The 15,268-nt window shown below is 43.3% G+C and overlaps 1 long non-coding RNA gene across 1 annotated transcript in view; it reads right to left on the bottom strand.

The window, feature by feature from the left end:
* Positions 1 to 15,268, bottom strand: part of LOC116987247 — a 28,265-nt gene that overhangs the window by 6,615 nt on the left and 6,382 nt on the right. The window contains exon 2 of the long non-coding RNA XR_004415674.1: positions 1,135 to 1,184. This is a non-coding gene — a long non-coding RNA (uncharacterized LOC116987247). The remainder of the gene's footprint in view (positions 1 to 1,134; positions 1,185 to 15,268) is intronic.

The following is a 15,268-nucleotide window of genomic DNA, read 5'->3' as shown; positions in this document are numbered from 1 at the left end:
ATTGGACAGGCTGGATGCAGGAAAAATATTCCCGATGTTGGAGGAGTCTAGAACCAGGGGCCACAGTTTAAGATTAAGGCCATTTAGGACTGAGATGAGGAAAAACGTTTTCACCCAGAGAGTTGGCCAATTCACTGGATGTTTTCAAGATAGTTAGATTTAGCTCTTATGGCTAAAAGAATCAATGGTAATGGGGGAAAAGCAAGAACGATCATCCATGAACATAGTGCATGGCGATGCTGGCTCGAATGGCCTAGTCCTGCACCTATTTTTCTCTGTTTCTCTGTACATAGTAAGCTGTCACATAAAGTAAACTAGTCCTGTCGATTGGCGGCCAAGACAGCAAATAACATTAAACTCATCTTTAATGAACGTGTAGGTGATAGATGGAGTTAGTGCATTGGGAATGGGGGCGCGGGGGGGGGGGGGGGGGGGGGGGAGGCGGAGCAAGATGGGCGCGGGGTTGAGAAGGTAACGGCGCCAGCTACTCAGCCTCCCTCACCACTGCACTGATACCAGTCACTCTTTGTCCGGTTCTTTATGTGGTTGAACCTCATCTTTCTGACCGAGTCAGGGAAGCCGACAACAACTCGTTATCCCAGGAAATCTTACAGAGATGTTATCTGAATAACTTTAAAAACTTAAAACTTATGCCATTTACAATAATGCATGCAGGGTTTGGGATGTTATGAAGCTGCCGAGAAACCACCTGAACACTGAGAATCCACAGGGTTTTATTCCACTCTATGATACAGAAAATGTACATTCTATTTATATTTGATGCATTTGTTATTGCATTGGAGTGTTAGAACGTCTTGTGTAAAACACAGAGTGCTGGAGTAACTCAGCGAGTCAGGCGGCATCTGAGGAGGGAATGGAAGAACTTGGGTTCCGACCCGAAACTTCGCTGCCTGTCCATTCCCCCCAGAGATGCTGCCTGGCCGCTGAGTTACTCCAGCACTCTGTGTTTTACACAAGACGTTCTAACACTCCAATGCAATAACAAATGCATCAAATGTTGGTTTCATTTCAACCAACAGTCATGAATCGCGAAAGATCTTTCTCAACTACGCCAAACCAAAAAATGTTGCAGCGTTGCATGTTTTCTATCCTTATAACGATCTGCATAATTACCAGAACTGCATGAATCTTTAAAATGGAAATGTCATCACCACCCAGACCTTCTGCAATGAAGAGGGAAAATATATTCAAAATACGCACAGTGCAACTCACTTTCTGTAACAATCTTGATTTAAATCTTTTTATTTGAATTTCACAGCAATTTGCATACATACAATGATAACAGACAGTGACAGTCAAGGCATAATTGGGCAACAGTATGTAAGCGACCATCAAAGCCCTTACCCTTACCCACCTTCAACCCACCCGAATCAGGTCGGAACCAAACGGGGACAAACAACACTCACATACATACACATCCACACAAATACAGTAAGATAAACGAAACAAAAAGTACTAAAAAAAAAAAAAAGGGGTCACTAATAACAGTAAATAAGTAAGTAATTAAATAAATAAGTGTGGGGAGGGGGGGGGGGGGGGGTTAAGGGGAGAGCAGCTGCAGTAGAGCAGAACAATGGTGGAGAGCACTCAGTCCTCTTCCGAGTCCGGGGACAAGTTGAGAGAGTTAACAAGTTCCAAGAAAGGGTTCCATGTATCTAGGAATGTCTTGGTAGAGCCTTTGAGAGAGAACCTAAGTTTTTCAAGCTTTAAATTGTAAAGCACCTCCTAAAACCAGCAGGCGTGTGTCGGGGGACAGGTGAGCCTCCAGTTAAGCAAGATCAGTCTCCGGGCTAACAAGGTTGTAAAAGCTAGAACCCGTTTCACCGCAACAGAGAGGTTGGTGTTGGGAGGGGTACCGAAAATGGCTGACAGTGGGTTTGGAGTAATAGTCTGGCCGTAGGCTCTGCTTATCAAGTTGAAAGCACTCCTCCAAAAGGCTGCTAGCTTACGGCAAGACCAAAACATATGGCTATGGTTGGCAGGAGATTGATTACATCTGTTGCAGGTGTCCCTAACAGCGGGGTAAATTCTAGATAATCTTGCATTTGTGTAGTGGACTTTGTGAAGGACTTTGCATTGGATTAGGCCATGACGGGCACATATGGAGGACGAATGGATCAAATCCAAGGCAGAGTCCCATTGCTGGTCTATTAGTTTCGTATTCAGCTCGCCCTCCCACGCAGCTTTTAATGAGGTATGAGGTTTCAATATAACCGACCCTAACAAGTTATACAAAACAGAGATGCATTTCTTCCGGTTGGGATCTAGAGCTAAGATGGTATCGGTCAGGGTTTCAGGGGGGCGATTTGGGAAATGGGGGAATGTCTTCTTCACAAAATCCCTAATCTGGAAAAAACGAAAAAGGTGGGAGTTTGGGAGGCTATAGTTGGACGAGAGCTCCGCAAAAGACGAAAAGATGCCATCCTTGTATAGGTTTTTGATACTACTGATACCGTTGCTATGCCAGGTTTTGAATGCGTGGTCTGTACTTGAAGGTTTAAAGATGTGGTTTTTAAGCAGTGGGGTCAAGATGGAAGGGCCTTGTAAACCGAAGTTTTTCCTGAGTTGACTCCATATCTTGAGCTAGAGGGACGCAATTGGGCCTGCACCCACAGATGTTATAGGAAGGGGGAGTTGGGAGCATAGGACAGACCGCAACGGGTGACGTGAACTCGCATTTTCCATGTGTACCCAGGTCGGTAGGTGGTCGCAATCATCATTCATCCAATACAGGAGTTTTTGCAAGTTAGCTGCCCAATAGTATCGCCTAAAGTCAGGAAGTGCCAAACCGCCGTCACTCTTAGGAGACTGCAGTATCGCCTTTCGGATTCTAGCCGGTTTGCTACCCCATAAAAATTTAGATATTGTCCTTTCTAATTTATCAAAAAAAGATTTAGTGATAAGTATAGGGACGTGCTGGAAAAGATACAGGAATTTGAGTAGGACGACCATCTTGACCAGATTTATCCGGCCCACAAGGGATAGCGGTAAAACTGACCAGCGGTCAAAATCTCTTTCAGCTTTCTCAACCAGAGGCAGGAAGTTTGTGCGGAACATATCAGATAAGGGTGTTGTGACAAAGACGCCGAGGTAGCGAAACCCGTCCTCTGCCCATTTGAATGAGGTTAAAGAGCGTGGGAGCTGCTTAGCCGATGAGTTAATCGGTAATAGCTCACTCTTTTGGTAGTTAAGTTTATAACCAGAATACGAGCCAAACCGTTCTAAAATATTCGTAATCACAGGGAGAGAGCTGACTGGGATCGAGATGTACAGGAGCAGGTCATCCGCATACAATGAGACTTTATGAGTTGTGTCGAACCGTGTAATACCTTTAAAGCCCTTCTCTGAGCGTAACCAGACCGCCAAGGGTTCTATCGCGACAGCAAACAGAAGTGGTGATAACGGGCAACCCTGTCTAGTACCTCTCTGAAGGGGGAAGTGGGGCGACAGTGTGCCGTTTGTTTGTACTGAGGCCACCGGGGACGAGTATAATAGACTGACCCAAAGAATAAAACTGTTACCGAGGCCAAACCTGTCCATAGCCTCATATAGGTACCTCCACTCGACCCTGTCAAAAGCTTTTTCGGCGTCGAGGGAGACCACTATCTCCGGGGTCTCACTACTCGGTGAATGGATGATGTTAAGGAGACGCCTAGTATTGTGGGAAGACTGTCGGCCTAGTATGAACCCTGTTTGGTCTAACGAGATAATAGAGGGCATCACTCGTTGAAGACGGAGCGCAAGGGCTTTAGAGAGGATTTTGAGGTCCACATTCAGGAGCGAAATTGGTCTATAGCTACTACAAAGCAGGGGATCTTTCTCCTTTTTAAGAATTAGGGAGATAGTAGCCCACGACAAGGTGGGCGGTAGGCGACGATGTAAAAACGCCTCATTGTACATATCTCTCAGGACTGGTGCGCGGAGAGCAGAGAAAGATTTGTAATATTCTACAGTGAAGCCGTCAGGGCCCGGTGACTTCCCGCTTTGCAGCGATGTGATGGCTGCTTGGACCTCAGCAACAGTTATGGGACCACCCAAGTCTCTCGTGGCTTCATCGTCAATTCGGGGAAACGTCATACTACTGAGCATGTCACCTGCAGTGGGAGGACAATCGGAAACGTATAGTTCAGCGTAGAATTTAGCAAATGCTTCATTAATTCTAAGAGGATCAGTATGAATCTCCCCTAAACTGGATCTAATGGCTGGAATTAGCCGTGAAGTCGCCTCGGTTCTGGCCTGATGGGCCAAAAGCTTCCCAGCTTTATCCCCAGATTCAAAAAAGTGTTGCCTAGATTTAAGCAGTCGTAGCTTGGCTTTATTAGTAGACGTGAGGTCAAAGTCTGTTTGTAACCTAAGGCGTTCTCTATAGGTGTTCAAAACGGAACTGTAGATGCTGGAATATCGAAGGTACACAAAATAGCTGGGGAAACTCAGCGGGTGCAGCAGCATCTATGGAGCGAAGGAAATAGGCGACGTTTCGGGCCGAAACCCTTCTTCAGACTCCAGCGACTCCAAGACTCTATAGGGTCTGGGTCAGATGCATATTTGTCGTCAATGTCCTTTAATTTTTGTAACATGTCTGCCGTTTGGGACGTCTCGGTTCTTTTCAGGTTGGAGACAAAAGAGATAAGTTGGCCTCTGTAACAATATTGATTAAAACATTGCGACCTGTTTTTTTCAGTGCGAGGTTGGAATACGGTGCGAGGAGAGCAGAGAAAGCAGAGAGCGAGGTTGGAATACAGTGGTTTAACCTGTCTCACAAGTGTTTAGGCAAATGTATTAACTGGAGTGCATTTGCAGCAGGAAAAGACACAGCGCGCTGGAGTAAATCCGCGGGTCAGGCAGCATGAGCGGTTGGAAAGAGGTTGTACAAGATGCCATGTACATCCGAGGTCTTTCGAAGAATGCCCAATGTATGCTTTTTACTCTGCGAATGATCCCGCAAAGCCAGCGAAGGCGTATAATAAAATACTTTAATTTAAAGCAACCTTATTCATGTGTGCTCACCAGAGGTGAAGAAGATTTGTCATGGGTAACAAATGACTCAAACTGTGTGGGGGAAAAGTAGCCATAATGCTTTCCGTTTTGGTTAAAACTTCGCTCTCCTTGGCCTTTACACGCTTGTTTCATCTGCGAACCGTATCGTGTCCGGCGCTTGATCTATTTTATTTGTGAAATATTAACCCATAAAATTGGCTGGTGATTGGAATGCGGAATTATAATTAACTATAATTAAAAATAGTAACTTGTTTTTAAAACCAAGGAGCTAATTCCCGCATTTAGATTGCATCAACTTTAATTAGACCATAAACGATCTGTAAACCAAATGCTGGAGTAACTGTGCTGGATCGGGTGGCATATCTGGAGAAATATTCAACGGATTAGGCAGCATCTCGGGCTCTTCTCCAGAGGCGCTGCCTGACCCGCTGAGTTACTCTAGCACTCTATTTCATTTTTTGCAAACCAGCATCAGGACTTTCCGTCACAGGAAATTGATTGTGTCTGCATTTACTGTTGATTAGACTGGAGAACGGTTCCACTGTTTTTAAAGTTCCGAACTGAGGTCCACGAGCTAGCACAGTGCCGAATGCTCGAGGTGAGGCTTGAAGTCGTCGGAAGGAACAGATCTGTCCTTATCAACGTTATCGTGGTAGTGATAGCAAAGCGGATTTCATATTCAGCTTCTTGCAAACATGTAACCGAATGGCAAGGACCATTCTCAGTCAACACGTGAACAAAAGGTAATGAACAATTGTAAGTACATGGAGGAAAGATACGTAGAATAGAGTCTTCTTTCTCGGGATAAAAATGTAATCCTGGAATTGAAAACAAACTAATCTGCAGCATTAATAATTGACACAGACCTGAGTAAAAGTGGTAACGAGTGAGTGAGCAAAATCCTCAACTGATGGACTCCACCCACAGAAGATAATCTCCCAGACAATGGCCATTTCGGAGAATCAGAATCAGAATCAGAATCACACTTTATTTGCCAAGTATGTTTTGCAACATACGAGGAATTTCATTGGCCAGGTCAGTCATACAATTAAAAGCAACAGATCACTCAAAAACATGGAACAGTACAGCATAGGAACAGTCCCTTCGGCCCAGGGCATCTGTGCCGAGCATGTTACCAATCTGAACTGCCATACTAAACTGTAAATGTGCCTGCACATGGTGGACATCCCTCTACTCCTTGTCTGTCCACGTTCCTGTCTAAGTGCTTCTTACAGGTTGCTCTTGCATCTGCTCCCACCACGTCCCCGGTAGTGATTTCAAGGCACCTACCACTCTATGTGTGAAAAAAATGCCACGGCAACCTTCTTTACATTTTCTCTCTCTCTCACCTTAAAGCTATATAATCTACATCTGTTGATATTCTGCTCATAACAAACACTCTCTAATCCAGACCGACTTCATGATGAACCCTTTCTGCACCTTATTCTCAATTTACACACCTTTCCTGTAACGCAGTGACCAGAACTGCACACAATGCTCCAGGTGTGAACCGAAGACTCTATAGGATCCGCTATAGGATCTTTGGTGTGAACGGATGATCGATGGTCAGCGTGGACTAGGTGGGCCAAAGGACCTGTTTACAAACTGCATCCTGTATCTCAAATCATAATGAAGCTTAACCAAGATGTGTTGCTATCTTTTATACTCGACGCCCCCAACCAACTGATGAAGGCAAGCATGCTCAACGCCTTATTTACCACTTCATCGTTCGTGTTGCTATTTACATGGAGCTATGGACTTGCTCCGCAAGATCTCTCTGCGCATCAAGGGTGCTGCCATTTGCCATACATTTCCCTCTTACATTTGATCATCCAAAGTGTAACATCTCACATTTGCCCACATTAAACTCCACCTGTCCTCACTGTCCACAACTGTGCCCATTTTTGTGACATATGCAACCTTACTAATCGATCCGACTGCATTTTCGCCCAAATTCCACCTAGATGCAGGGCAGAACGCCTCAGGAGACCCTTCTTCTCTGCGGCTATCAACCTTTACAACTCCTCCCCCTTGTATCGTGGGGTAGACTGAGACTGACTGCCCCCCCCCCCCCCACCCCCACCCCCCAATCTTTGCACAGCCCTAATCCTTTCCACTCGTCGCTTTAATTTCATGTTTCAAGTATTTTGTATTTTATATGACTGTTGGTAGATCAATTTCCTTCCTGGGATCAATAAAGTTCTATCGTATCGTATCGTATTATTTATAACAGCAGAAGGCACACGACTGTTACATGCGGAACGCCACTGGCCAGACACCTCCAGTTAGAATATCACCGCACCCACCACTACCCTCTGTGACCAAGCCAATTTTGAATCTAATCCACCAAGTCACCTTTCATAAAGACAGTTTGCAGATTTCCGTTAGGTCTGCAATGCTACCGAGTCATTACTTGCTGCTGTGGTCCAAACTTACCATCAAAGTATGCGCACCATTGGAAATACCAATAGAACAAAGCTTACCGAAGTTCCATTTCCTTTCTCCGCTTTGTTACTAAAAGTAAAATTAATATAAAATAAATGAGGTGACCATTCTGCATAATCCCGTCACCATAATACCTCTAACGTGCAGGTATGTACCTGCGAGGCGATGTGTCAATAAAAGTTGCCTAGCTCTGTACCAAAAGTTACCAGGAGAGTTGCGCAACTGCAAATGAGAAGAGAGTGTACGATGGGACTTGGCTGTAACACACACCGATGACTGAAGGAAGACTCGCGGTTGTAGTGCGAAATTCACGGCCCGAAAAGTTTTAAGGGCCAATGAGTACTTTGGAAGTTCAGTCAATCTGATGTGGAGACATAAAAGTAATTGGAAAAACACTGGAACGCAATAACTGCCCATAAGCACGAACTGGACATAAAACAGGACAGTTGCTGAGATGTGTTCAAGGGTCGTTTATTGTATTTCCGAAATGATGTTTTTGCATTCCCGCTGTAACTAGCCTAGCTTCGGAAGTTGCCAGGATTTCAAGTTCAAGTTCAAACAGAAGAGGGCGAGGTTTTCTAATTTATCTTAACTCCGACTGTGGTAAAGTGAGGGTACTCTCGCACAACGGGAACACAGAGGGATTGGACTTTATTCAGAGGGTAAGAACATCCTTGATTTTTTTTAATGGGCAATCTAAATGTGCAACATATGAGGCTTTTTGGAATGATGAAAAGCATCGTGTTGGCAGCTGGAAGTACGCAGGTTATACATAGTAACTGATGCATCATAGCGCGGGACCCGGGTGCACCACTGACATCAAACGACCGACATTACTTAGATATAGGTGTGCATGTAAAAAAAAAATCAAGATTTGCTGATACGGAACATGAAATCGTGGGGAACAGTTGAAAAGATGATATAATTCTGGAGGATCCGGTGGACTGGCAGAATGGGCGGGGAAGTGGGAGGTACAATTCAGTACTTATAAGATTAAAAAATGGCAGAAAGAACCAAGAAAGACAATTGAGACTATGCGGCACCGTTCTAAAGAGTATGCAGAAACACAGGGATATGCATTAAGGTTACAAAGTGACAGGACATGCTGAGAGAGCAGTTAATATAACATATGGGATCCTGGGCTTCTTAAGTAGAGGCATAGAAAACAGAGAAGTAATATTGAACCTCTTTAAAGTGCTGGTTAGACCACAACTAGAATGCTGCAGTCAATTCTGGTCACCACACTTTAGAGAGGATTGATTGATTGAAAGATACAGCATGTGAAAAGCCCTTCAGCCCACTGAGTCCATGCCAACCATTTATCACCTCTTCACACCAGATGCAATTTACAGAGGTCATTTAATGTACAAACTCGCACGTCTTTGATATATGGGAGGAAACCTCAAGCACCCAAAGGAAACACATACAGTCACAGGGAGAGCATGCAAACCCCTCACAGACAGCACCCAAGGTCAGGATCAAACCCGGGTCTCTTGCGTTGTGAGGCAGCAGCTTACCAGCTTCACCTCTGTGCCGTCCTAAAGGGTGTGAAGATCCTTGAGAGAGTGTGGAAAAAAATACACTAGAATAGTTCCAGGTTGAAAAATCCCAACGGCAAGTTTAGGCTGGAGAAACTGGGGTTATTTTGCATGGAACTAAAGTTGACAGGAGGTTTAAAGGAAAAGTACAAAATAAAGAGAGGATAAATAGATAGAAGCTGCTTCTCTGCCTGGATGTTCCCATGTACAGATGGGGATTCAGGGATGGAGGTTAGGAGAAAGTTCTTTCATACAGAGTTCATTCTGGAACTCACTGCATGGAAGGGTGCTGGAAAGAGATAATCAGGGGTTTGAATAGGGAACTGGTAAGCCTTGAGGATAAATCATTTGTACTGAAGAGAAAGAGTGAGACAATGGAATTGCTCTGATAGGAGCTCCTAAATTCTGAAAGTTGAAAGCAAAGTCTAAAGCTGACATGGACAATGGGCCAAATTAGTTATTCTCTGTTGCACTCAATCTATGATTATTGAACTGTTATCTGCAATAAGGTCTTAATTAATTTGGATCAGACAAATAACTTTGTATCACACTTCAGTTTTGACAACCTGCAGCTAATTAGAATGTCAGAAGGTTCTAAATTCACGCTTCATCCCAGAGACAAGGATAATATTCCCGGCTTGTATTCCACTGAGCAACTGCTGAAGAAGTTATTGTTTGGATGAAACTAAAACCAAGGAGTGTGGTTTACAAAGGCAAGTTGTGAACAGGTAAGTGCCTTTGGCGCTACCTTGAAGCAGTGAAATGAGTTGTCTTCTGCAGTGCACATGGCCGATATCTATTCCTAGATTCATGCAGCATTTTCACATTTTCCAATGAGAGAGGAGACCATTCCACCCATCATGTCTCTGCTGGATCTCGGAGCATTTCCTTCATATGGTCGTAAGTTCATAAGGAATAGTAGAATTAGGCCATTCGGCCCATCAAGTCTACTCCGCCATTCAATCATGGCTGATCTATCTCTCCCTCCTAACCCCATTCTCCTGCCTTCCCATAACCTCTGACACCTGTGCTAATCAAGAATCTATCTATCTCTGGCTTAAAAATATCCACTGATTTGGCCTCCACAGCCTTATGTGGCAAAGATTTTCAGATTCACCACCCTCTGACTTCAGCCCCAATCCCCCACGTATTTGCCAAAAACAGATTCCCCATGATTCTCCGGCCATCCATATACATGTTGCGATTGACGTATCACTACATCTTTGCAACATTAGGGATAATTGTGTGGACATATCAAAGTCTACTGATAGATTAATTATAAATGATGGGACATAGATTACGTTTGTCGCAATCATATACCACTTTGTAAATTGATATCAACAGATGCTGTCGACATTTTATAAAACGAAAGCCCCAAAACAATGCAGTCCATTCTCTGAGAGTGGCTGAAAGTCTTCTGCTCTCCTTGTAGATGTATCAACCATAAATAATCATAGATATTTATGGTCATATTTATTTTATGGTTATGTTTACTTAATAAGCAATAAATAGTATAATTTTATATTTTACTGCTCACACTTTACAAATTATTATATTTCTTATTTAAACCATTCAACAATCTTGACTGTACTTTAACATGTCTGCTTTTGTAAAAAGTGCTCACCCTTACAGAGAAGGGCATGTTTTACTCCCCAAAATTGATTTATTTTCTTTACATTCGACCTTTAGCTGTAAGATTGTAAGCAACGTGCTAATCTCCCAGTTTTTAATACTCGAAACGCCTTATGCAAACTTCTTCTTAAATTGGTTTCCAAAATGTAAATTTTATCAGACAAGACCTCTTCCACAATGTTTTAAAACTACACATTAATTGGAAATGATCTGCCTTGTTTGTATATTCAGTGGACATTTACTCCATCACAATGTGGGAATCAGGTTTGCACACTTGCACCTATTTGTGGTAAACTAATCATTGCTAAAAGAGCAACAAAACACATCAGTAGCAGTAAGGAACGTGTGTCAAACACAATGAAAGACGATTCTTTGAAATATCACTATGAAAAGAAGCTAAATAAGCTAACTCCATCATCAAGTTTGCCGACGACACCACTGTTGTTGGACGGATCACAGATGGTGATGAGTCAGAGTATAGAAGTGAGATCGACCGATTGACCAAATGGTGCCAGCACAACAACCTGGCTCTCAACACCAGTAAAACCAAGGAACTGATTGCGGACTTTGGTAGGGGAAGGATGAGGACCCACAATCCTGTTTATATCAACGGAACGATGCTGGAGAGGGGCAAAAACGTCAAATTCCTCATTGTGCATATTTCCGAAGATCTTTCCTGGACCCAGCACACTGATGCAATTATAAAGAAGGCACATCAGCGACTCCAGTTCCTGAGAGGATTACGGTGATTCGGCATGTCGAAGAGGATTCTCCTGAACTTCTAAAGGTGCACAGTAGAGAGCATACTGACTGGTTGCATCGTGGCCTGGTTCGGCAACTTGAACGTCCAGGAGCAGAAAAGACTGCAAAAAGTTGTGACCACTGCCCAGTCCAACACCGGCTTTGACCTCCCCACCTTCGAAGGGATCTATCGCAGTCGCTGCCTCAAAAAGGCAGCCAACATCATCAAAGACCCACACCATCCTGGCCACACACTCATTTCACCATTGCCATCGGGAAGAAGGTACAGGAGCCTGAAAACTGTAATGTCCAGGTTCAGGAACAGCTTCTTCCCTACAGCCTTCAGGCTATTAAACACAACAACAAATAACCTCTGAACTGTAACAGACTATAATTATTATTGCACTATATTTGTTATTTATTGAGATTGAATATGTGTGCATGTGTATACACAAACTGAACTTTTTTTTCTTCTCCCGTTATGTACCAAGTTTACATATTCTGTTGTGCTGCAGCAAGCAAGAATTTCATTGTCCTATCTGGGACATATGACAATAAAACACTCTTAACTCTTGAATATATAAAATAAAATAATTTGAATCTATCAATAAAAGTAAGGAGAGTCATCACCAATCCAATGAAGTCTGAAGAAGGGTCTTGATCCAAAACGTCACCCATTCTTTCTCTCCAGAGATGCCGCCTGGCCCGCTGAGTTACTCCAGCATTTTGAGTCTGTCTTCGATTTAAACCAGCATCTGCAGTTCCATCCTACACATTCTCCAAATATATGTGCAATATTACTTTAATTACTCCTTGATTTCTCCATTGAACTGAAGGCACACTATCGGAATGAATATCAGAATGTTCCAAACTCCTTTACAACCAATTGATTACTATTGAAGAGAACAGCACTCACGGTGGTCAGAGGTATCCACAGGCTCCTAAAAAAAAACCTTAAGACCAGCACCACCCGTATTCCATGCAGAAACCAACTAAGTGCTTTGAATTAATCCATAGCAAAAGCTAGAATGAAGGAAATCCAAAGAGTACAGCAAGCCACAGTTTGTGTCCTCACCGACACACAAACGTGAATCAGTAAAGCATACACCAAGGATCTATTATTTTACATTGGGAAATCAAAAAGCAGAAGCTACAAGCTATCTAAGAGCCCAAGATATCACAAAGGTTTAGATGGGACTAGTCTAGTCTCATGCATCCAGACCTATGCATTCCCAGATTTTACTCTTCCACCAATACCTCAGTTTGAACTAGCATATCTAAAGCCACCCAAATTGAATGGGAGACTCTTGATAAAGTACAGCAAACAATTTGTTTTCAGGCATGTTACAATTTGCTAACTGGCACTTCAGAGGAAACAGCTGGGCCAGGCTGGGGAAGCAGCTGGACCAATGGAGAGGCAACACTGAGGCAGCTATTGGGCTCTGGGATGGGCCAAGCCAAAGAAGGAATCACGCCAACAACATGGCCAGAACGAAGGAGGAGCTGCACAACCGATGGACAATGGTGAGGAGCAACTGGGCCAATGGAGGAGAGCAGCGAGAGAGCGGCTGGGCATCCCATGATCAATCTGCATATTTCATTAACCAGCACCTGTCAAGTCTGCCTTGTGCCAGAGTAGAAAAACATCATTGTGTTGATGTAGAAACAAAGAACTGCAGATGCTCCTTAATACACAAAAGGACACTGGAGTAACTCAGCAGGTCAGGCAGCAACTCTGGAGCATGTGTATAGGTTACGTTCCAAAGTCTGAAGAAGGGGCTCGACCCAAAAACTTCAACTATCCATGTTCACCAGAGATGCCACATGATCTGTTGTGCTACTCCAGCACTTTGTGTCCGTCATTGTATTGATATTTTGTATGTTGAAGACTACCATTTGCAAATCGGAAATGTTTCTCCTGAGTTGATAAATCTTTTGCTGTGCCTTTTGAAGCAGTTTGGAGAATGGGATGGAGGCTATTCAGTGGTGAAACAATCAATTATGATTATACTCTGAAAAAAGAAAGAAAAGCCTAAAACAAGGATTCCCTTAAAGACCTCAATTAGGATTTTGTTGCCTTCAAAACCAAGGCTTAAAATGTTACCCTTTAGCATGAATGATGGATTAAATGGCTCACAGTCACAAGTCTATGAGTTAAAGTCCAGAGTTTAAAAGTTATTTTCTGTTCAGTTGCAGCTGTCACCTAATCATACACATGAATTTAGAAGATTGAGGGGGGATCTTATAGAAACTTACAAAATTCTTAAGGGGTTGAACAGGCTAGATGCAGGAAGATTGTTCCCGATGTTGGGGAGGTCCAGAACAAGGGGTCACAGTTTAAGGATAAGGGGGAAGTCTTTTAGGACTGAGATGAGAAAAAAAAATTCACGCAAAGAGTGGTGAATCTGTGGAATTCTCTGCCACAGAAAGTAGTTGAGGCCAGTTCATTAGCTATATTTAAGAGGGAGTTAGATGTGGCCCTTGTGGCTAAAGGGATCAGGGGGTATGGAGAGAAGGCAGGTACAGGATACTGAGTTGGATGATCAGCCATGATCATATTGAATGGCGGTGCAGGCTTGAAGGGCCGAATGGCCTACTCCTGCACCTATTTTCTATGTTTCTATGATTGGTATGCTTGGAAGTAATTTGCAAATAGCAGACTAACTGGTGTAAAGGTAGTAGGGTCCAAGTAAAGAGAAAGGCAGGAGAGACTGCAATTTCAGGAAGGTTGCTGTATCAGTAATCTGCAGACTCTGCTTTTATCTGGTGGCATTAATATTTTATGTGTTGACAACCTATACAGATAAGATTGATAACCTAAATATTGCTGAACCTACAAGCATGTTAAAGGCCCCAGGAGAAAAATCTTCTATCTCCATAGTACGGGTATGCATTCAGCACATAGGTGATATCACCATCATAATGTCAGCAATATTTCACTGTATCATGAAAACTTAATAAGCATTGATTAATAAACAATAGACCATTTCGGCATTAGATTCTCCACTAATTTACTGTAATCACTACTGAAATGAATAGCATAAGCAAGTGAGAGGATCTGCTGTGTCAATATGAGGGGCAAGCACAAAAATTAACAAACAAACCACAAAGGTAAGAATTACCGATTTTCATTGTAACTTGGCACACGTCACAACAATGAACCTAAACCTACGCCTAACCGAGCCATGTACAACTTGGCACAGAGGCAAGCAAATCAGAGAGTTGAATGTATGGCCCAAAGGGTGGCATAGGAGAAAGAGGTTTCAATTTATGAAGCACTGGCAACAATACTGAGGAAACAGAGCTGACTCAAGCTTTACTTGAATTAGACTGAGTCCAGTGTTCTGGAAAATTTAATAATTAAGGCTGTAGATGAAACTTTAAGATAACTAATGGAGTTATTTACGTATGGGGTTACGATAAAGGTAAATGTAGAAAAAGGGGCCAGGCAAGAGCACATTTTAGCAAAATGAGCGAGAATAAGTAGTGTCAGAGGACAGTGTTGTGTAGTGGGGAGGGGGTCTGTGGTCCTATTAGAAGAGGATCATTGCTGTCTCTACTCATAGTCATAGTCTTCGAGGTCAGAAACAGATCCGCTGACCCACCAAATTTTTGTTGATCACCAAGCACTCATTCACACAAATCCCATTTTATCACAGATTGCGATTCTCTCTCCCCAGACTCCCATCTATTTCTGCCAGATTCTAAAGCTCACCTTTAGTGACCATTTAACCTACCAATCTGCAGGGATGCAAGAGGAGGCGGGAACAGGGGCAAGAAATCCACAGGGTCGCAGGGGAACGTACAAACTGCACACATGCAACACTAGAGATGAGGATTGAACCCAGGTCATTGAAGCCATGAGGCAGCAACTCTACTGGATGTGCCATGTG

Source organism: Amblyraja radiata, chromosome 25 (genome assembly GCF_010909765.2).
Source record: "Amblyraja radiata isolate CabotCenter1 chromosome 25, sAmbRad1.1.pri, whole genome shotgun sequence".
Taxonomy (NCBI): Eukaryota; Metazoa; Chordata; class Chondrichthyes; order Rajiformes; family Rajidae; genus Amblyraja; species Amblyraja radiata.
Note: the sequence above shows the minus strand (reverse complement) of the source record. Positions and strands in the feature narration are given on the sequence as shown.